Source organism: Apodemus sylvaticus, chromosome 15 (assembly GCF_947179515.1).
Source record: "Apodemus sylvaticus chromosome 15, mApoSyl1.1, whole genome shotgun sequence".
Lineage (NCBI taxonomy): Eukaryota > Metazoa > Chordata > Mammalia > Rodentia > Muridae > Apodemus > Apodemus sylvaticus.
The window spans coordinates 76,481,093-76,503,592 of record NC_067486.1 but is presented as its reverse complement, the minus strand read 5'-3'; the positions used below and the strand labels follow the sequence as shown (position 1 = coordinate 76,503,592).

The 22,500-nt window shown below is 40.1% G+C and overlaps 1 long non-coding RNA gene across 1 annotated transcript in view; it reads right to left on the bottom strand.

Annotated features, from left to right (window-relative positions):
* LOC127666110 (uncharacterized) overlaps nucleotides 1-22,500 on the bottom strand; it is a 90,211-nt gene that overhangs the window by 27,274 nt on the left and 40,437 nt on the right. Inside the window, exon 2 of the long non-coding RNA XR_007973544.1 lies at nucleotides 19,376-19,470. This is a non-coding gene — a long non-coding RNA (uncharacterized LOC127666110). The remainder of the gene's footprint in view (nucleotides 1-19,375; nucleotides 19,471-22,500) is intronic.

The window sequence follows — 22,500 nt, the reverse complement described above, 5'->3', positions numbered from 1 at the left end:
GCAAAACTCTCAATCACCATAGATGGAGAAACTAAGATATTCCATGACAAAACCAAGTTTACCCAATATCTATCCACAAACCCAGCCCTACAAAGGATAATAGGAGGAAAACACCAATACAAGGAGGGAAACTTCACCCTGGAAAAAGCAAGATAGTAACCTTCTCTCATCAAACCCAAAAGAAGTGAACCAATCAGATTTAAAAAATAACATCAAAAATGACAGGAAGTAACAATCACTATTCCTTAATATCTCTTAACATCAATGAACTCAATGCCCCAATAAAAAGACATAGACTAACCGACTGGATATATAAACAGGAACCTACATTTTGCTGCATACAGGAAACACACCTCAGGGTCAAAGACAAACACTACCTTAGAGTAAAAGGCTGGAAGACAATTCTACAAGCAAGTGGTCTCAGGAAATAAGCTGGAGTAGCCATTCTAATATCAGATAAAATTGACTTTCAACCCAAAGTCATCAAAAGAGACTCTGAGGGACACTTCTTGATGGTCAAAGGAAAAATACAAGAAGAACTCTCAATCCTGAACATCTATGCTCCAAATGCAAGGGCATCCTCATTCATAAAAGAAACTTTACTAAAGCATAAAGCACACATTGCACCTAACACAATCATTGTGGGTGACTTCAACACTGCACTTTCCTCAATGGACCGATCAGGAAAAGAGAAACTAAACAGGGACACAATGAAACTAATTGAAGCTTTGGACGAATTAGATTTAACAGATATATATATATAACATTCTATCCTAAAGCAAAAGAATATACCTTTTTCTCAGCACCTCATGGTACTTTCTCCAAAATCGACCATATAATTGGTCACAAGACAGACCTCAACAAATATAAGAAGATCGAACTAATCCCATGCCTCCTATCAGATCACTATGGAGTAAAAGTGGTCTTCAATAGCAACAAAAACAACAGAAAACCCACATTCAAGTGGAAACTGAACAATATTCTACTCAATGATACCTTGGTCAAGGAAGAAATAAAGAAAGAAATTAAAGACTTTTTAGAACTTAATGAAAATGAAGACACAACATACCCAAATCTATGGGACACAATGAAAGCAGTGCTAAGAGGAAAACTCATAGCCCTGAATGCCTCCAAAAAGAAAATGGAGAGAGCATACACTAACAGCTTAATGACACACCTGAAAGCCCTGGAACAAAAAGAAGCTATTTCACCCAGGAGGAGAAGAAGGCAGAAAATCATCAAACTCAGGGCTGAAATCAATCACATAGAAACAAAGAGAACCATACAAAGAATCAACAAAACCAGGAGCTGGTTCTTTGAGAAAATCAACAAGATAGATAAACCCTTAGCCAGACTAACCAAAGGGCACAGAGACAGTATCCAGATTAACAAACTTAGAAATGAAAAGGGAGATATAACAACAGAAACTGAGGAAATTCAAAAAATTATTAGATCCTACTACAAAAGCCTATACTCAACACAACTGGAGAATCTGGAGGAAATGGACAGTTTTCTAGACAGATATATGACACCAAAACTAAATCAGGAACAAATAGATCAACTAAACAGTCCCATAACACCAGAAGAAATAAAAAGGGTCATAGAAAGTCTCCCAACCAAAAAAAGCATGAGACCAGATGGCTTCAGTGCAGAATTCTATCAGACCTTCATAGAAGACCTAACACCAATACTCTTCAAACTATTCCACAAAATAGAAACAGAAGGAACCCTACCCAACTCGTTCTATGAAGCCACAATTACGCTGATACCCAAACCACACAAAGATCCAACAAAGAAAGAGAACTTCAGGCGAATTTCTCTTATGAATATTGATGCAAAAATACTTAATAAAATTCTTGCCAACCGAATCCAAGAACACATCAAAATGATCATCCACCATGATCAAGTAGGCTTCATCCCAGGGATGCAGGGATGGTTCAATATAAGAAAATCCATCAATGCTATCCACTACATAAACAAACTCAAAGAAAAAAACCATATGAACATCTCATTAGATGCAGAAAAAGCATTTGACAAAATTCAGCATCCTTTCATGCTAAAAGTCTTGGAAAGAACAGGAATTCAAGGCCCATACCTAAACATCGATAAAGCAATGTACAGCAAACCGGTAGCCAACATCAAACTAAATGGAGAGAAACTTGAAGCAATCCCACTAAAATCAGGGACTAGACAAGGCTGTCCTCTCTCTCCATATCTTTTCAATATAGTACTTGAAGTTCTAGCTAGAGCAATTAGACAACATAAGGAGGTCAAGGGGATACAAATAGGAAAGGAAGAAGTCAAATTATCACTATTTGCAGATGACATGATAGTCTACTTAAGTGACCTGAAAACCTCAACCAGAGAACTCCTACAGCTGATAAACAACTTCAGCAAAGTGGCTGGTTATAAAATCAACTCAAGCAAATCTGTTGCCTTCCTATACTCAAAGGATAAGCAGGCTGAGAAAGAAGTTAGGGAAATGACACCCTTCACAATAGCCATTAACAATATAAAGTATCTTGGTGTGACTCTAACCAAACAAGTGAAAGATCTATATGACAAGAACTTCAGGTCTCTGAAGAAGGAAATCGAAGAAAACCTCAATGCAATCCCCATCAAAATCCCAACTCAGTTCGGATGGCCGAGAGGCACCTTAAGAAGTGCTCAACATCATTAGTCATTAGGGAAATGAAAATCAAAACAACCCTGAGATTTCACCTCACACCAGTCAGAATGGCTAAGGTCAAAAACTCAGGAGACAGCAGGTGTTGGCGAGGATGTGGAGAAAGAGGAACACTCCTCCACTGCTGGTGGGGCTGTAAGATGGTACAACCACTTTGGAAATCAGTCTGGTGGTTCCTCAGAAAACTGGACATGAGACTTCCAGAGGACCCCGCTATACCTCTCCTGGGCATATACCCAAAGGATTTCCCAGCATGCAATAAAGACACATGCTCCGTTATATTCATAGCAGCCTTATTTATAATAGCCAGAAGCTGGAAAGAACCCAGATTCCCCTCAAAGTAGGAATGGATACAGAAAATGTGGTATATTTACACAATGGAATACTACTCAGCAATTAGAAACAATGAATTCACAAAATTTTTAGGCAAATGGTTTGATCTGGAAAATATCATCCTAAGTGAGGTAACCCAATCACAAAAGAATACACATGGAATGCAATCTCTGATAAGTGGATATTAATTAGCCCTGAAGCTCTGAATACCCAAGATACAAATCACATAACAAATGACTCCCATGAAGAAGTATGGAGAGGGTCCTGATCCTGGAAAGGATTGATCTAGCATGGGAATGGAATATAAAGACAGAGAAAAAAAGGAGGGAGGTGATTGAAGAATGGATGGAGAGAAGAAGGTTTATGGGACATATGAGGGGGGGGGGATCCGGGAAAGGGGAAATCATTTGGAATGTAAACAAAGAATATAGAAAATAAAAATATTTTTTAAAAAAGACTGTGAGCATAATATTGCATAAGAGAAATAAGAGTAGGCACCCTTGACTCATTCTGACTTCAGAAGAAATGCTTTCAGTCTTTCTCAATTTAATATAATGGCTATAGGTTTGTCATAGACAGTCTATATTGTTTTCACATATGTCCCTTGTTTCTTCTGGCCTCTATCAAAGGCCTGTTCTGAATCTATTAAGATGATGCAGGGAGTTCTGCTTTTAGATCTTCTCATGAGCTGTATTACGTTTACTAACTTGTGTACTGAACAGTCCTTGAACCCCAAAGAACTGGATCATGCTGTAGTGTTTTTGTAATGGGCTCTTGAATATGATTTACAAGGAAGTGTCTATCAGAAAGATGTCTGTATTGTTTTCTTTCTTTTTTTGTTCTTACCCGTTTAGGTGATGGGGCAATACTGGGTATTTTGGAGGAGTTTCCTACCGTTCTTTCCCTTTCTATCCTGTGGCATGGTCTCAGGGGTTTTGGTGTTATCTCAGAAAATGAATTCCGCAGTGGATCCGTTAGTCTTGAGCCTTCCTTTATGGGGACAGATTTTATTGTTGCTTCTGTCTTGTTACTTTTTGAGGATCTGTTTACATCAATTATGTTGTCTTGATTTAATTTTGGTGGCTTATATGTATCTATGAATATGTGCATTTCTTATGGATTTTCCAGTTTGAGAGGACCTAAACTTTCAAAGTATTACTTAAAGTTCGTTGGAGGGAACCTATTGCAACTACCTCCTTTTCTAATCTCTACTTTTTACTTTGAGAATGATTTTGATCTGTTTGGATAGTGATTTGCCAATCTTATTTATCCTTTCAATGGATTTAAATTTTTGTTTGATCAATTCTGTGGACTGTTCTTTTATTAAGTGTGTACATCATATAACAATGCCCCAATCTTTATTGTTATTTTTGCCTGCTGCTTTGAGGTATGGCTATTTCCTGTTTGCTTGAAGTCATGAGTTACATGTGACTGAGTTATCAATTTGGCACAGCCTAGGATCATCAGAAAAAAGAATAACAATTGAATAATTGTTTGCAATCAAGCTGGTCTAGGGACATAACTGTAATGGGCTGTCTTGCTCATTTTAATTGATCTAAAAGGACCAGGGTCACCATGGATAGCACTATTGCATAGGCAGGAGCTCCTAGGCTGTAAGAAAACTTAGCAAAGGGGCCAGAGAGATGGCACAGTGATTAAGAGCATTTACTGTTCTTGCAGAGGACCCAAGTTCAGTCCCCAACACCTATGTCAGAGGTTTACAATGCCTATAACTCCAACTCCAGAGAATCTGGACACCTCCTGTGGCCTCTCAGGGTACTTACATACCTATTTACAAACATAAATTCAGGAATACATGCATAGCTATAATTAAAACAAAATAAGAAAACTAGCTAAGTATAAGCCTGTGGATGAGCCATAGAGGAAGCCAAAGAGTGAACCGAGGAGTGAGCCAGCAAACAGCTTCCCTCCATGGTCCTGCCTCTTGCTTTCTGCCTTGAATTCCTAACATGACTTTGTTCAAGGGTTGATTGTGCACAGTAAGCCAAACAAGCTTTTCTTTCCTCTAAAGTAGTTATGGTCATGGTATTTTATCAAAGCAGCAGAGAAGTTAACTAATAGAGTTAGGTTATTTAGGTTATTTACTTGAGATCTCTCTGGTACTTTGTAAGCATTGTCACTCATAGCTATAAACTTCCCTCTTAGAGCAGCCTTAGCTATGCCCTAGGGGTTCTAATGGGTTGTACTTCCATTGGCTCATGTTCTTGGAATATTTAATTATCTAAATGGCTCACTGCTTATTAAAGAGTATATTAATCAGTCTCCATATGTTTTGTAGCTTCACTTGTTATTGGTTCTAGTTTTTTTGTTATTTGTTACAGCAGGTCTTTCTGCAGACCTCCCAGTGGTATAATGACATGGAGGCTTTTTAAATAGCTTAAAGCTTAGCCCTTCATCTGGGACAGTCTCCAACTACCTCGTCCAGCTTAATCTGACGATCTTGTCTATGCCCCACCACGTGGATAGCTCTATACCTTTCTCTGCTCCGCTACTGTCCACATCTGTTCCCTTTGGTGTCCTTTCTCTGAATCTCCCTGTTCCTGCATTCTTCCCTTACTCTCTCTGTCTGAAAGTCCCACCCTCCTCCTTCCTGCCCAACTATTGGACATCTGATCATTACTACAACCAATCGCTAGTGAGACAATCTCTGATACTATGCTAGATTGCCTTGGGCTGGTGAGGAAGGACAAATATTTACAAAACAGAAAAATTCAGTGACGGTCCATGGAAATGATAACACCAAAGCCCTGCCAGCCCTCAGCTCTCTGCCAGTGCAGAATTAACCATTGAAAATACAGAGACACACCGTCACACAATGTGAAGAAAAGTTATACCAACAATTTGTTTTGATCACTTTATTTTATGTTCCTGAGTGCTTTGCCTATATACATGTCTGTACACCATGTGCATGCCTGGTGACCTAGAAGTCAGAAGAGGACATCCATTCCCCTGGAACTGGAGTTACAGACAGTTGTATGCTGCCATTTGGGTGCTGGTCAAGTGGTCTGCAAGGTCAAGTGCTCTTAACCACTGAGCAACCTGGCCTGCCCTTTCACGTCTAGTTTTAATCCACCATGACCTGAGAAAATACAAAAAAAAAGCAGTGTAATTTTCTTGTTTTGTTTTGTTTTTTATTTACTTTACATCCTGATCACATCTTCCCCTCCCACCTCTCCTCCCAATCTCTCCCTCTCATCTCCTCCAGCCTGAACTCCATTGCCCCATCTTCTCTTTCTCCCGAGAAAAGGAATATCCTATCCATTTGGACCATCACTAGATTTTCTATGGATATCAACCCTCCTTGCATATCAATTTGCAGTTAAACTAGGCCCATCTTCTCTTTCTGAGGCTTGCCAAGACAGCCTAGTTAGGGGAAAGGGATTTGAAGGTGGGCAACAGGTTGCAGAGATAGCCCCTGCTTCTGCTGTCAGGAGACCCACATGAAGACCAAGCTGCACAACTGTTACATATGTACTGAGGACCTAGGTCTGTCCCATCAATATCTCTGGCAGTTCAGTCTCTGTGGCCCAGTATGGGCCTAGGTTAGTTGATTCTGTAGGTTTTCTTGTGATATTCTTGACTTCTCTGACTCCTTCGATCCTTCCTCCCCCTCTTACTCTGAATTCCGCAAGCTCCGACTAATGTTTGGCAGTGGGACTCTGCATCTGTTTCCATCAGTTGCTGCATGAACCCTCTCAGAAGATAGCTCTGCCAGGCTCGGGTTTGCAAGTACAGCTCAGCCATCAGTCATCAACTGATCATTCCCTCAGTTTCTGCTCCAACTTTACCCCCATATATCATATAGGTAAGACAAATTTTGTGTCTAAGGTTTTGTGGCTGGAATGGCATCCCAGTACCTCCATTGAAAGCCTTTTCTGGTTGCAGAAGATGGCCATTTCAGGTTCCATAATACCCATTGCTAGAAGTCTTAGCTATGATCACCCACATAGATTCCTGCGGGTTTCCATTGTTCTGAGATTCTAGCTCATCCCAGAGATGCCCCCCCTTCTCTCTCCCAATACTCTCTCCCTCCAACCTTCCCCTACTTGATCTCTCCTGCTCCTTCCATTTACCCCTGATGTCCATTCTATTTCCCCTTCTCAGTGAGATTCTTATTACTTATTATTACTTAGCTTCTTTGGTGGGGGGCTGTTGTAGCATGGTTATCCTGTACTTTATGGATAATATCCACTTTTAGGTGAGTACATACCATATTTGTCTTTCTGAGTCTGGATTACCTCATTCCCAATGATCTTTTCTAGTTCGATCCATTTGCCTGCAAGTTTCATGATACCAGTATTTTTAATAGCTGAGTAATATGTCATTGTGTAGCTGAGTAATATTGCATTGTATAAATGGCCTTATTTTCTTTATCCATTCTTTGACTGGGGGACATCTAGGTTGTTTCCAGTTTCTGACTATTATGAATAAAGCTACTATGAATATAGTTGAGCAAGTGTCCTTGTATTTTGGTGGAGTAGCTTTTGGTATATACCGAGAAACGATATACGTATAGCTGGGTGAGGTAGAGCTATTCCTAATTTTCTGAGAAACTGCCAAATTGATTTCCAAAGTGGTTGTACAAGTTTGCAATCCAACCAGCAATGGAGTATTTCCTTGCTCCACTGCCCCAGTTCTGGAATAACTCCACAGAGGCTTATTTTTATTTACAATGCTTTTGCTCTTAAATGGGGCTTGTTCCCAACTAGCTCAAGTATCCCAATTATACTAATCTAAGTTCTGACACTTGGCTGATCACCTTTCCTTAGTTTCATACATCTGACTTCTCAGGGGCAAAATCTTATAATTGTCTGTCTCTTTTTCCTGAGTACCTGTGTTCTCACTCTGCCAGATGACCCACCTTCTATTCTGCCTTTTGCTGTAGGCCATAAGTGTTAAACAATCAGAAGATGCCTTAAGGTAAGGAAGGACAGAAACACATTTTCATGTAGTGCATATAAACAATTTACATACACACTCCAGCCTTACCAGCATGTACTGTCTCTGGAGGTTTTGGTCTTAGCCATTCTGACAGCTGTAAGATGGAATTTCAGAGTCATTTTGATTTGCATTTCCCTGCTGGCAAAGGATGTAGAACACTTGTTTAAGTGTGTCTCAGTTATTAGAGATTTCTCTGTTGAGAATTCTCTGTTTAGAGCTGTACTCCAGTTTTTAATTGGGCTATTTAGTTTGATATCTAGTTTCTTGAGTGCTTTATCTATTTTGGATATCACTGCACAGTCAGATGCAACATTAGTGAAAATCTTTTCCCATTCTGTGGCACTTTGTCCTTTTGAAGGTGTCCTTCACTTTACAAGAGCTTTCCAGTCTTGTAAGATTCCGTTTGCTAATTGTTGAACTTAGTGTCTGAGCTGTTGGTTTTCTATTCAGGAAGTTGTCTCCTGTGTGAGTGTGCTCAAAGTTAGTTCCCAAATTGCCTTCTATCAGATTTAGTGTTTCTGGTTTTATGTTGAGGTCTTTGATCCACTTGGACTTGAGTTTTGTGCAAGATGAAAAATCAAGCGTCCATAGTTGTGTAGATTTACGTCTGGGTCTTCAATTTGATCCCATTGATGAACTTGTATATTTTTATGCCAATAGCATGTGGTTTTTATTACTGTTGCTCTGTAGTACAGCTTGAAATCAGGATTGGTGGCACATCAGAAGTTCCTCTATTGTACAGGATTGTTTTAGCTATCCTGGATTTTCTGTTTTTCCATATGAAGTTGTGTATTGCTCTTTCAAGCCTATGAAGAACTATGTGAGAATTTTAATGAGGATTGCACTGAATATGTAGATTTTTTTTTGTAAGATGGCCATTTTTACTATAGTAAACCTACTGCTCTATGAACATGGAAGATCTTTCCATCTTCTGATGTCTTCTTCAAATTCTGATGTCTTCTTCAATTTCAGAATTTGGTACCAGGGGCTGGGATATTGCTGTGATAGGCCTGACCATGTTTTTGTTTGGAGGAATGTGGGTTTTAGTACTTTGGATTTGGAAAGTCATGGAATACTTTAACTGGGACTTAATGGGTCATCATAGTTGGACTACAGAAGACATTGGTGCTGAAGGTGATTTGAACTCTGGAGATCATACTTAATGATGTTTTGGTGAAGAATGTTGCTGCTTTTGCCCTTGTCTGAAGAGTCTGCCTGAGGCTAAGGTAAGAGATTTATATTAATTGCTTTGACAAAGGAAGTCTCGCAAAAGCCGAGCATAGACTTTATCCTCTGGTTTACTCTCATGAAGAGCAGTTTGATCAAGTGTAGCAAGCTTAGAAAGGAAAATATAAAATGTATGAATGAAAGAGTAAAGGGGTACCAGGAAGTAGAATGAGGCAAATCCTGTGTTCAAGAATATTAAATGGAATTAAGGGAGTGGTCACCTTGGGGTAAGATCCTATCCAGCTAAACTCATGTATTTGCAGTTGTATGATGAAGAGGTATATCATACCCGATGTTATTAAGACTTGGTTATTGTTTTCATTTGGACATAAAGAGATATGATTATGTGTCAAATTGACAAGGGATAGATTGTGATGACTAGTCTGGGTTTCAACTTGATTAATATCTACAATGAAAAGCTTAACTCTAGATATGGTAACACATGACTTTAATCCAAGAAAACAGCCATATAGATCTCTGAGATCAAGGTCAATGTACAGAACAAGTTCCAGGATATCCAAGTTTAGTCAGTGGAGGAGTTGGAAAACAAAGGGCTGGAGATAATGTAATAGAATAGGGGGACCATGTTCCAGCTCCACCAAGCAGCAGAACTCAGCAACTTTAGCTACATGGCTCTAGCTTTAGAGTCAAGAATAGACAGGACCACTGAGACAATTGATACTGGTTAGCTGAAGCTAAGAAATTAGTGGTTATTAAGAAGAGAACAGCATAACTGAGGTAAAATCTGGGAAGTGTTTTCTGAGAGCATGAAGAAACTGTGTTCCAGAGATATCCAAGGTTGTACCTCATGCTGCAGTTAGACTTAGTAATGTTTTAGAATCACCCAGGTGGTACTAGTTTTGAAGGCTTGAAGGGGTCATGGAAAACAGCTGAGGACTAGCACTGTAAGAGGCCAGGGAAGGCCATTGGTAAAGATGGAGTCTCAGTTGCAGTTCATAGCCCAGGAATGAAGGGGTCATGCAAAGAAATTGAGTCTTAGCACCATGAAGAGAGACTATGAGAAGCTATTGGTGAAGCCCAGTTACAGCAGAAGACAGCAGTGTTATTTAGATGCCAGTACCATAAGATGACTATCAAGAACAGCAACAGCAGTGGAGTGAAGCCAACCAGAGCCTAGAGTGCTACAGAGAGCAGAGGTAGAGAAATGAGTCAAGCTCTTTGGAGGAACCCAGAAAATCATGTGTGAATTCCAAACACTGGAACAAAAAGCTGTAAATTTGAAATTGCCTAGGAGACCTCAAGATATTAAAGGTGCCAGAGTTGTGGGATACCTGTTTAGGAAAGTAGCTAACAGAATGGAACCAGCCCAAGAGAACAAAGTTTGTTTCAGTCAACAAAGCTGAAAGGAGATGTATATCAGACATGGAAATGCAGAATTTGGAATCTGTCCAGCTGGTTTCGTTTTTGATCTTGCTTTGGTCCAGTATTTCCTCACTATGACATTTTGGAATGCTAATATATATACTGTGATGTTGAGGGTATGTAATTTGCTTTTTTATTTTAATTTTATAGGAAATTATAATTAAGAGACTGCATGAATCTCAAATGAGACTTTTAACATTTTGGGGACTGTTATAGACTATGGGGATTTTTAAAGTTAGATTAAATGTATTTTTTGTTATGCTGTGGCTAGGTATGGCCCCATATAGATTCATGTGTTTGAACAAGCCTATGAGGGCCAGGGACTGGAATGTGGTGGATTAAATATGTTTGGCTCAGGGAATGGTACTATTAGGAAGTATGGCCTTTTAGGAGTAGGCCTTGCCTTTTTGGATAAAGTGTGTCACTGTGGAGGTGGGCTTTGAGACCATCCTCCTAGCTGCCTAGAAGACAGTCTCTCCTGGTTGCCTTTGAATCAAGATGCAGAACTCTCATCTCCGTCTTTAGTACCATGTTTTCCTGCAAGACAATTGTCCACTTCATTTAGATTTTCCAATTTTGAGGAGTACAGGTTTTTGAAGTAAGACTTAACTTTGATTTGGTTTCCCTCAGTGCCTGTTGTTATGTCTCCCTTTTCATTTCTGGTTTTGTTTATTTGGATATTTTCTCTGCCTTTGAGTTAGTTTGGCTAAGAGTTTGTCTATCTTGTTGATTTTCTCAAAGAACCAACTCTTGGTTTCATTGATTTTTGTATTCTCTTTGTTTCTAATGAATTGATTTTTAACTCTGAGTTTAATTATTTCCTGTCATCTACCCCTCTTGGGTGTATTTCTTTTTGTTCTAATGCTTTCAGATGTGCAGTTAAATTGCCAATATGAGATCTCACCGATTTCTGTATAAAGGTACGTAGTGCTATGTTCTTTCCTCTTAGCACTTCTTTCATTGTATTCCATAAGTTTGGGTTTGTTGTACCTTCATTTTCATTGAATTCTAAAATGTCTTTAATTTTTTTTTATTTCTACCTTGATCTAGTGATCATTGGGTAGAGAGTTGTTCAGTTTCCATGAGTTTGTAGATTTTCTGTTGTTTCTGTTGTTGTTGAAGTACAGCCTTAATCCGTGGTGGTCTGGAAAGATTCGGGGAATTATTTTAATTTTCCTGTATCTGTTGCTTTTTGACTGACTATATGGTCAATTTTGGAGGAGTTTCCGTGAGAGAAAGGCATATTCTTCTGTGTTTGGGTGAAATATCTTAGGCCCATTTGATTCATACCTTCGGTTACTATCATTATTTCTCTGTTTAGTTCTTGTCTTGATGACCTGTCCATTAGTTTGAGTGGGGTGTTGCCATCTCTTAGTAGGAATGTGTTGGGTTCTGTATGTGATTTAAGCTTTAGTAATGTTTCCTTTACAAATGAGGATGCCCTTACATTTGGGGCATAGATATTCAGAATTGAGATGCCATCTTGGTGGTTGAGTATGAAGAGTTTTTCTCTAACTCTTTATATTGATTTTGGTTGAAAGTTCATTTTATTAGATACTAGAATAGCTACTCCAACTTGCTTCTTGAATCTGTTTCCTTGGAAAATCTTTTCCCCTCCTTTTATTCTGAAGTAATGTCTACCTTTGTTGCTGACTTGTGCGTGTTGCATGCAGCAGAATGATGGATACTATCTCACATCTATTTGCTTAGTCTGTGTCTTTTTCTTGGGGAATTGAGTCCATTGATGTTGATAGATTTAATGACCAATAATTGTTAATTCCTGATATTTTGATAGTAATGATAGTTTTGTGTGTGCGTGTGCGCATGTGTTTGGGTTTTGTTAATGTGGACTTATTTCCTATGTGGACTTATTTCCTATGTTTTCTTGGGTATAGTTAACCTCCTTGGGTTGGAGTTTTCCTTCAATTTATTATCTTTTGTAGGGATGGATTTGTGGATAGATATTATTTAAATTTGAGTTTGTCCTGGAATATCTTGTTTGCTCCCTCTATGGTAATTGAAAGTTTTCCTGGGTAAAGTAGTTTGAGATGGTATCCATAGTCTCTTAGAGAATGCAAGACATCTGCCCAGGTCCTGGCTTTTAGAGTTTCTGTTGAGAAGTTGGGTGCAATTCTGATAGATCTGCTTCTATATGTTATTTAGACTTTTCTCCTTGAAGCTTTTAATATTCTTTCTTTGTTCTATACATGTGATGGAAGGATTTTCTTTTCTGATTTAATCAGTTCTGTAATGTTTATAGGCATGTTTTTGTATGTTTATAGGCATCTATTTCTTTAAGTTAGGAAAATTTTCTTCTATGATTTTGTTAAAAATATTTTCTGGACATTAGAGCTAAGAATCTTCTCCTTCTTCTATTCCTACCATCCTTAGGTTTGTTTTTTCAGTGTTCCAGATTTACGGGATGTTTTGTGTCAGAAACTTTTCTGACTTAACATTTTCTTTTACTGATGTGTGGATTTCTTCTTTTTTCTTTCTTTTTTTTTATTGGATATATTCTTTATTTACATCACAAATGTTATCCCCTTTCCCAGTGTTCTCCCTCTCAGGTTGCCCATATCCCATCCTCCCTCCCCCTACTTCTATGAGGGTGTTCCTCCACTCACCCCACTCCCACCTCCCCGCCCTTGATACCCCTACATTGGGACATCTATCAAGCCTTCATAGAACCAAGGACCTCTCCTCCCATTGATGCCTGACAGGGCAATACTCTGCTACATATGCAGCTAGAGCCAGGTGTACCCCTTGGTTGATGGCTTAGTCTCTGGGAGTTCTGAGGGGGTCTTGTTGGTTGATATTGTCATTCTTCCTATGAGGTTGCAAACCCCTTCAGCTCCTTCAGTCCTTTCTCTAACTCCTCCTCTTTTGGGTCCCCCTTCCCCCGAGCTCAGTCCAATGGTTGACTGTGAGCATCTGCCTCTGTATTTGTAAGGCTCTGGCAGGGCCTCTCAGGAGACAGTCATATCAGGTTCCTTTCAGCAAACATTTCTTGGCATCCACGATTGTGTCGGTGGCAGAGGGGAGTTGGTGACTGTATGCGGGGTAAATCCCCAGGTGAGACAGTCTCTGGATGGCCTTTCCTTAAGTTTCTGCTCTACACTTTATCTACATTTTTGTTCCTGTGTGTATTTTATTCCCCTTCTCAGAAGAACCGAATCACCCCCTCATTGGTCTTCCTTCTTCTTGAGCTTCATGTGGTCTGTGAATGTATATTGGATATTCAGAGATTTTGGGCTAATATCTGCTTATCAGTGAATGCATACCATGTGTGTGCCTTTGTGGCTGGGTTACTCAGTCATAGTAGTATTATGTCCAATTTTCTGAGGAGCTGCCAAGACTGATTTTCAGTGGTTGTACCAGCTTACAACCAGTGTCACTCAGTATGACACTCTCTAGTTCCATCCATTTGCCTAAGAATTTCATGAATTTGTCATGCTCAATACTACTCCATTGTGTAAATATACCACATTTTCTCTATCCATTCCTCCATTGAAGAACATCTGGGTTTTTCCAGCTTCTGGCTATTAAAAGTAAGGCTGCTATGAACATAGTGGAGCATGTGTCCTTATTACATGTTGGGGCATCCTCTGGGTGTACAGGTAGTACTGTGGCTGGGTCCTCAGGTAGTACTATGTCCAATTTTCTGAGTAACTGCCAAACTGATTTCCAGAGTGATTGTACCAGCATGCAATCCCACCAGCAATGGAGAAGAGTTCCTTTTTCCACATCCTCACCAGCATCTGCTGCCACCTGAGTTTTTATTTTAGCCATTCTGACTGGTGTGAGGTGGAATCTCAGGGTTGTTTTGATTTGCATTTCCCTAATAATTAAGGATGTTGAACACTTCTTTAGGTGCTTCTTGGCCATTTGATATTCCTCAGCTGAAAATTCTTTGTTTAGCTCTGTTTTTTAATAGGGTTATTTGATTCTCTGGAGTCAAACTTCTTGAGTTCTTTGTATATATTGGATATTAGCCCTCTATCAGATGTATGGTTGGTAAAGATCTTTTCCCAATCTGTTGGTTACCATTTTTCCTATTGACAGTGTCCTTTGCCTTACAGAAGCTTTGCAATTTTATGAGGTCCCATTTTTTGATTCTTAATCTTAGAGCATAAGCCATTTGTGTTTTGTTCAGGAAATTTTCTCCTGTGCCCATGTGTTCAAGGCTCTTCCCCACTTTCTCTTTTATAAGTTTTGGTGTATCTGGTTTTATGTGGAGGTCCTTGATCCACTTGGACTTGAGCTTTGTACAAGGAGATAAGAATAGGTTGAATTGTATTTTTATACGTGCTGATCTCCAGTTGAATCAGCACCATTTGTTAAAAAGATTTCTTCTGTTGTAACTTCTATGCCTGGGAGTCTGCCTTCCATTTCTTGTATTCTGTTGGTAATGTCTGTGTCTTTTGCTCCTGTTCTCTTCCCTAGGTTTACATCTCCTAGATTCCCTCAGTTTGTGTTTTCTTTGTTGCTTCTATTTCCATTTTGAGGTCTTAAATAGTTTTATTCATTTCCTTCTATTTTATTGTGTTTTCCTGTGTTTCTTTAAGGGATTTATTAATTTCTTCTTTAAAGGTCTCTATCATCTTTGTAAGATTGGTTTTACAGTCATTTCCTTCTTTGTTGGATGAGTGCTTGAGGGATGATTTTCTCTTGGTTTTCTGTTTCCTTTCCGTCCACTAGCCTGAGTTGTGGTGAATACTCTTCAGTCCAGTAGGATCTCTCGACTGGGTTTTTGTGACCTGTGAGGCCTTTGGGGGTCCCTAGTACCAATGTGATCTGAGGTTCCTGGTACCAACTGTCCTCCAGGAAAGCAGATGTGATTGTGGGCTGAAAAATGGAGTCCAGAGGATAAGGTGTAGTTTGAGATTGATGGGTGTGTTTTAGAGGAATATGCCAGACAAGGGCTTAGGTACCAGTAGTCCTCTATGGATGGAGGCAGAGTTGTGGAGCAAAAAATGGAGCACAGGGTTTGGGGTATAACTTACTACTGTTGTGTGTGCTGTCAGGCAAGTTTATAGGCAGGTGCTTGGAGGTGGGTCTTACCTACTGGTTCTGATTCAGAGTTTGCCATATGGAAAGCAAGCAGATTTATGGGATGGAAAATGGGGCACAGAGTATGAGATGTAGTTTACAGCTGCTGAGGGTGCTTTCAGAGGAGTTGGTAGCAGGGGCTTGTGGAGACTAGAGGATTACCAGGTAGCTCTGGTGCCAGTATGTTTCCAGGAAATCACGCAGACTTGGTCGGGGAAAATGAGGTGCAGGGTATGGGGTGCAGTTTACTGCCATTGGGGGTGCTTTCTGGAGCATTCCAGTGTTATTTTTTTAAACTTGTTGAGAAATACTATATTACATGCAATGTGCTCTATTTTAGAGGGTCAATGAACTGCTGAGTAAATATATATATATATATTATTTCTACAGTATAGTTTAACAATAAAGTTTCTTTGCTGCCTTTCCATTTGAATGACCCATTTAAAGATGAGAGTAGGGTATTGACGTCAACTACTACTACTGAACCAGAACCCAACAGACCTTTTATATCCATGGACATTTGCTTCTTATAAAAGCATGTGTAAAGCAAAGGGCATTGTTAATAGGAAAAAAAGACCAGTGTACAGAATGAGAAAGTATTTTCTTCAACCACATTCATTAAAAGACATTCATTCAAAAGATGTGAGAACTCAAGAAATTAGAAATTGAGTATCTCTACTTATGTTGCATATGTGTTTATAACTGTTAAGTAACCTCAGTGGATCATTCTAACAGTATGACTAATTTTGGTTTGAAGTCTACATTGTTGAGTATTAGAATAGCTATGGCACCGTTTCTAGATTGATTTTGCTTGATAAATTGATTTCTACCCTTTGACTCTCAATCTTTGTCTTTGTCAGTGAGATTTGATTAGAGACAATTACATTTAGGCTCTTTATCCAGTCAGCCAGTCTGTATCTCTTTATTGGTGGTTTGAGGATGTGTATACTTAAGATTCTTATTGAGAGTTGTTGACTAAACCCTGTGATCCTGTTGGCTGTTTATTTGCAGCAAGACTGCTGTTTGTTCTTTCCTTTCTCCTCAGCATGAGGGGTTTCCCACTTACTGTTTGGACATAGCTCCCTTGTGTTCTTCTAACCTTCCCACATAATACATTCTTCCCTTTGTTCTCACTACTAAGACTGACTCCTTTCTCTTCCTGTGTATAGCATTCTCTTAAGTACCTTCTGCAATCAAATTTGGTGGTCATGAACTGCCTTAGTTAGTGCTTGTCTTAAAATGCCCCTATTTCCTGGTCAATTTTAAGTGATAGCTTTGCTGGATTTAGTAATCTTGGCTAGCAGTGGTTTACTTTCAAGACTTAAAATGTATTGATATTTATTTATTTATTTATTTATTCATTCATTCATTCATTCATTTGGCTTTTGGAGTTGCTTCTGAGAGAAATTATATTATTCTGCTGAGTTTGTCTTTGTAGGTGAGTTGGCATTTTTCCTGCACAGCTTTTAATAATTATTTGCTTTGTAGTCTTCACATCTCAGAATGTTCAGGAAAAGGGTTCATTGTGTCCATTTGGAGCTCTAATTGCCTCTTGTCTTTGGACATTCATTTCTCTAGATTAAGAGGAAATTTTGCTATAATTTCATCAAACAGTTTCTCTACTCTTTAGTGTCTGCCTGTTTCTTTTTCTAGCCCCTGGATTCTTATATCTGTTCTCTTGGGACTAACTCAGAGTTCTCGAATGTTGTGGCCAAGCCTTTTTTTGGGGGGGAGGGGGGTTTGTTTTGTTTTGTTTTTTTACCTGCTGTTCAAGGGAAGCATTTCTTAAATCTTATTCTCCATCTGCAACATCCTTTTTTATTCCTGGTTGGGTTTATTGGTCATGATTTCCACTGTACTTTTTCATTTATTCAAATGAGTTTTTTCATTTTCAGCATTTCTATTTGCTTCATTTTTCAAAATCTCAGTTTCTGTTCTCAATCTTGCTTATCTTCTCATTCATTTTGCTGACTTCTATTCTATGTTCCTGACGTTCACATAGGGTCCTGACTTGAATTCATTTGCTTGTTCATATCCTTTTTAAGGTAATCCATCATTTTTACTAGTAAACTTTTGAAATCTTCTTTCAGTATTTCACCTTATGTTAAACCTTCAGTTTTAACATCGTTTAACTCAACAGTTAAAGACTTGTGACCTTGTAGAGGATTAGTGCCACCTTGTCATTTGCTATCTCTTGTACTTCTGTGATGTGATCTTCGAATGTGTTGGACATCTCAACTAGTTTGATTTGGAGATATTCTTATTGAGGAACCTACTCTTGGGGGCTCACTCTCCAGGAGTGTGGGGGAAAGCAAACTGTTAGATTGCATGAGAATCAAATGGTGCAAGCAATGGGAATATACTTAAAAATGAATGAATGTTCACTGACCTCACCAAGAACCGTAGGCCAGACAATGGGTTCACTCATGTGTGCCTCTAGCCCTTCTCAGGAGCCACAGGGATGGAGCACTGACTGATGAGGTCATTCTTTATGCAGCACCTGTCTTTGGCTCTGTACGCTTCCGGTAGCATATCACTACTCTTGCACAGCTCTGGAGTACTTCCTCTTTCTCTTTTTGAAATATACTATATTTTTCATATCTTGATTTTTCCTCACCAGGCTGAATGGAGACTCTGTCTAGTCTGCTATCTTACCTGGAAGTCCTCTACATCCATTTTCATAATACTCCCTCAACAGTCTTTAGAAGCATGATAGACAGAGCCTCCCCCACCACACACACACACCACCCCTAAAATTCCCAGATAAAGTAACTGAGGCTTTTAGACAGGGAACAGCCTGGCCCCTAATCCTGATCTCAGTGTAAAGCTGGAACAATCAGAACCTATTCTGCCTGACTGGTGGCCAACATTCTCTTGGCCCATGGTCAGTCATGATCCACCGCTAGCACCAGTGAACGATGAGACACCAGGCCTTTTTGTGTGTGATTAGGGGCCTGAGCCATGAAGTTATGACTCCTGCTCAACATTCAGCAAAACTACTTCTTTTTGAAACCTCTGCTATCAGTAAAACTGATTGAAGGTGATGCTGCAGAGAAAATGCACACCAGTAATTAAATAACAAATAAATGCAACAACTGTTTTGCACACTAATAGTTCACACATACTGGTTTTACGTCATCTATGGTGCTAAACAGTGGGCATGAGACCACATGTGCGCCTTCATTCTTCTCGGATGAGCTTGTATTCAAATAAGGAAAACACAGTCTTGCAGACAAATAGCTGGTCACACAACAACAACAACAACAACAACAACAACAACAACAACAACAACACAACAGCTGAAGTACAGATAGGTACAAAGTGCTCTGGAAGCCCAGAGGAGGAGGAGGATGTGAATAAAGCTCCTTCCCTCGTGATCAAGCCTGCTGCCTCTGGGCTGTGAGCTTCCCAAGGGTAGCAGGGATTGGCATGACTCATCATGAACAAACATAGCACAAGGAACATCTGAGATGACCTGCTAATGCTCGATGAATAAACTCTGGGGGGGGGGGGGGTCATGAAGCCATGTGACCCAGGGTAACATGCTGTCGCTTTATGACCCCTCCAGGAGAGTTTATTCAGCAAGTATTAGCAGGTGATCTCAGATGTTCCTTTGCTTACTGCACTGAGTTAGCAGATCTCCTCAAGTCCCCTGTCCTGTGTCAAGGACCCCAGTCATCAAGACCCTGGCTTTGGTCTGAGATCAGAATCAGCTGGCCCAGAGGCCTCTCTTACCTGCCACTGTTATCTTGAAAGTTGGAGTGAGATCAAGGCTCTGAGATCCACAGTCACAGCAGGCCAGCTCATCCATCAGGGCTCCAGCACCTCACCTTGAACAAGGAAGATAAGAGAATAAAATAACACCTGACACAGCCTTATCATCTGATAATACAACTTCAGTTTTTCCATTAAAGTAACTGAGAGCCTTAGTCCTGCACTTTGTCTGATAAAGAGATCACAGGAAACAAAGCTATTAATTTTTATCTCTGCTCTGCAATAGCAGATTTGAGTGAATTCAATACATCCAATGGGGATAGTACTTTTTCTAACAGTACAACTCGATTAACTTGGCTATTTTTTTCTTCCTGCTTGCTTTTATTCTCATAATATTTTTTGCTCAAAATCTCTAATTGCAGATGTATTCATTAAATGCAATGGATTTGACTATGTTATCACACACACACACACACACACACACACACACACACACATAATAGCATAAATTCTCCATGCTCTAACCCTGTACTGGAGAGTGTTATATGGATATTTAATGTATAATATAAGGAACTTGAGAGGTTCTTTACTTCAGTAATTAACTGAATAATTAACACTAACTACTATCGGTAGTCCCATCTTTAAAATGAGGAGTTGGACTGGTGTTCACTATGATCACCTAGCTCCTGCGCTCAGGAACCCGGGACTGAGTAGGTCACTGAGAAGGTCAGATGAGGTAAGAAGGAAAGTCTCTCATGTGCACAGGAACTGAGAGATAGCAGTAGAATCAGACAACTCTGGTTCCTAATGCAGGTGCCAGGCCTTAGGGTCTGAATGCTGGCCTTTTCTGCGTAATGAGAGGTCTACAAGACCACATGAGTGTACACATCTTGAATCTATGTCACTCAGGGCCCCGAAATGCCACTCATGATGACCCAAAGTCAACTTCCATGCCATTGGTCATCTCCTCCTTGGTTCCCCATACCTAGAACAGATTACAGCTCTAGGACATGCCTAAGACATACATGCCTTTTGTGTGTGTGTGCCTCACTTCTACTTTTTGATATCATTGGCTTACTAAGGACAGGTGGTGACTGAGCCTATCAAGGCCCAGACCTTGACCCTTTATAATTCCAGTAACAATAGTGCCACAGTTTATACCACTTAGCACTAAAGGGTGGTCCAGGGATGAAAGAAGTGAGTGATATTTGTTATGATCCTTAGAGGCCATGTATTAAAAGCTTGGTTCTCATGGTGGCATCATCAGGAAGCTGCAGATACTCAGGTGGAGGCACTTAAAGAAGAAATGTCCTTAGGGGCACTTTCTTTAGAAATATAATGGGACTACAGCCCTAACCCTACACCTCTCCCTTCCTCACTCCCTCTCTCTCTCCCTCCCTCTTCCTCTCTTTTCCCTCTCCCTCCCTCTTCCTCTCTTTTCCCTCTCCCTCACCTCTGCCTCTGATAGAACAGCCAGAGCTTTGCTCTGCCACAGGCTTCTACCATGAGCCTGAGAACCAAATGAGCCTGAAGCCATGAACCAAATGAAATCTTTCCTCCATATGGTTGTTTATTCCAGATATTTTTGTCTCCAGGAGAGAAAGTTGACACATTATGTTGTAGTGGAACATATGAGAAACATGTCTCTGTGTCTCTGGGCTCAGAAGCCCACCTCTGTCAATGCCAGGCCCCCAGTGGTGCCCAGCTGGGGAATGGCAGTTGACTACAGACCCGATGTGCACTCTCAACTGGCCTATGGATGCAGGATGAGGAACAGAGATGACAGAACAACAGACTTGGAAGGCTTCTTTTTGAGGATGAGCTGGTGATGAGAGGGTTCTTCTTAATCAGGAACTGTCAAATTGTGTCACTTAAAAGTCTTGAGGCAAACCTAGGATCCTTACCCAGCTTGCCTCTGGCCTTACCTCTGGAAGATTCTAATTTTATATTTTAAATGCAAGGCTCAAAACTTCTTGTGGCAATAAAGCTAGAGCTGACTTGGTTTTCTTGTAATCAGTACCCTATCTCAAAAGGGAAATAAAATCTCAAATAATGCAAGTGGAAATACCTGGGAGAGATTTACTGCTAAAGTACTACAGTGTTACATACATAGACTTAGAGGTTGGAGTGGTGGCTCAGTGGTTAAAGGCACTGACTGCTCTTCCAAAGGTCCTGAGTTCAAATCCCAGCAACCACATGGTGGCTCACAACCATCCGTAAAGAGATCTGATGCCCTCTTCTGGGGCATCTGAAGACATTATATGTAAGTGTACTTACATATAATAAATGAATAAATGAATAAATAAATAATTAAATAGTACCTACTGCTATTAACTATAGGACCCTGGTTCTATTCCCAGCACCCACAGGTCAACTAACAGCCATCTGTAACACCAGTTCCAGTAGATCTGATGCCCTCTTATGGCCTCCCCAAGTACTGTATGCACAAGGTGCACAGATATATATCCAGAGTACTCGTGTGTGTGTGTGTGTATGTGTGTGTGTGAGTGTGTGCGTGTGCGCGCGCACACGTGCGCGTGCGAGGGTGGGGGTGGGGGGCGCATGCACGCACGACACACACGACACACATGACACACACGACACACACGACACACACGACAGACACACACACACTCAGAACCATTTTATGAAAGGAAAGGGAAGATGATTCCGGAAACCTCACTCATGCTTGTTTTTCCTGAGCATTCCTGGAAGGCAGCTGCCTCTCTCTGCAGACAGATGATGGACTCATTAAAGCGGCAGTGGGGGAGTTTGGAATGCTGCAGGCCCAAAGCACCTTACCTTATCTTCGACTAGCTTTAGCCTAGAAATAGCCATTCCTTCCCCACCTCTGAGTCAGAACTAACACCCTGTGACAAATAGATGAAAACCTTTTAGAATCTATCAATTTATCTTATTCCCAGCTTCTACCAACCCAGTCTGAGGATGCCATCCCAAGGCATCAGAAGCCTGTAGAAGAGATTCCCTCCTCTTCCTGTAACCACCTCTCCATTTACTCAGAAATGTATTTTTAAATTGCCTTTGATTTATGGATTTTTTGTTGTTGTCATTGTTTTGTTAATACAAAACTGCTTCTGTGTCAGAACACTGTATTTGGGGAGGCCCAGATATATGCTACCAAGCCA